This window comes from Pteropus vampyrus, unplaced genomic scaffold (genome assembly GCF_000151845.1).
Source record: "Pteropus vampyrus isolate Shadow unplaced genomic scaffold, Pvam_2.0 Scaffold90, whole genome shotgun sequence".
Lineage (NCBI taxonomy): Eukaryota > Metazoa > Chordata > Mammalia > Chiroptera > Pteropodidae > Pteropus > Pteropus vampyrus.
The window spans coordinates 3,474,598-3,476,279 of record NW_011888871.1 but is presented as its reverse complement, the minus strand read 5'-3'; positions in this window follow the sequence as shown (position 1 = coordinate 3,476,279).

Sequence of the window (1,682 nt, the reverse complement as noted above, 5' to 3'; positions counted from 1 at the left end):
GAGTGCCACGAGGTTGGCGTCTCTCCCAGGCCCTGGACAGGGGCCAAGGCCAATTTTGTTGAAATATAACAGGACAAGGTGACTCCAGCTGGCCGGCGGGCGTGAGGGTGATGAGAGAGGCTGGCAGATGGGCAAACGGCAGAAGAAAGCCTATGTCTCGGTTTCAGCTGAGTTCCCCACACTCGCCTGCACACTCGCACACCTGTGCCACACCTGGGCAGATATGCACACAGCGGGCACATCCGCAGACACGCCCAGACGCACTGGGCGGGCTTCACCATCGACATTGTCCGTTTCCTAGAGGTGCGCTGTCCTGGAGATCTCCTTCCATTCAAGGATTTCTTGGACCCTGCAGCCAGTTCTCATCCCTGCCGTGGAGTTCCTCAGCAGACCCTGCCAGGAACGTGTCTCTTTCATTTATTTCGGGTGCCAAGGAGGCAGTCTCATCAGCACGACAGCCCCGCGAGCACATAAGCCAGGGCCTGGAACCGGGGCTCTCTCCCGCTGGCAGGAAGGGCTGGGCCACAGCCCCTGCCCCGGAGGCGGAGCGGGTGTCCCAGTGCACCGTGCACCTCCTGATCCTCCCCACCTGCCCCATCCCCAAAGCTTACGTCCCGCGAGGCCAGGGCCGGCATCTGGGTGGCCCACCTTCGTAGCGCCAGCACCCAGCACAGTGCCCGGTGTACAGAGGGTGGGGTAGGGCATCCACCGGCAATCGGGTGCCAGGATGGGATCTTACGAGGGGAATGTCTGGGTGGTGGGTTGAATAGCGTCTCTTCCAAAAAATTCACGTCCATCCAGACCTCAGACCGTGACCCTGCTGGGAAATAGGGTCTATGCAGATGGAATGGGTTAGGGAGCTCAAGATGAAATCATCCTGGGTTCGGGAGTACTCTAATCCAGAGACCGAAGTCCTCTAAGAAGAGGCGAGGACTCGGAGACGCACAGGGAGGACGGCCACGTGACGGCGGAGGGGTCTCCGACACCACTCTCGTTTCTGACACCAATAGCAAATTTGAGGATTCCCCAAGACCATCTTTAGGTTCAGTAGGTAGCCAGGACTCTCAGAACTCACTAGGGTCGTGGTTGATCACAGCAAAGGAGGCAGATTAGAGTCGGCCAAGGGCAGAGGCTCATGGGACGGGGGCCGGGAGGGCTCCATGTGCGGAGCTTCTGGTCGTCCTCTCCCAGTGGAGGCGTGGACAGCGCTAACAGCTCCTGGCAGTGGCGCGTGACAACGCCCATGGATTATTGCCCATCAGGGAAGTCCCCTGAGCCTTGGTGTCCAGAGTCTTTATTGGGGCTCTGTCACATGGACATAGTTGATGCCCACGTGGCTGACCTCAGCCTCCAGCCTCTCGGGAATTCAGGCTGCAGGCTGACACTGTGTGGCCCAAAGCCTCATCCCGTTCACGTTGTTAGACTTCTCGGGGTGGCCCAAGGCCCCAGGTAAACAAAGACACTCTTATCAGGCCGAGCATTCCAAAGGCTTAGCGGTTACTTCCCAGGAGCTGAGGACAAAGGCCAGACCTCTCTTTGGATAAAACTGATTCTTTGCTAGACACCCACAAAATGACCTTGGACAAGATCCTGAACCTCTTGGGACCTCAGTTTTCACATCTGCAAAAGGGGCATGTGGGCACCTTCTTCCCAGCATCAGGGGAGGATGATGTGACATGGAA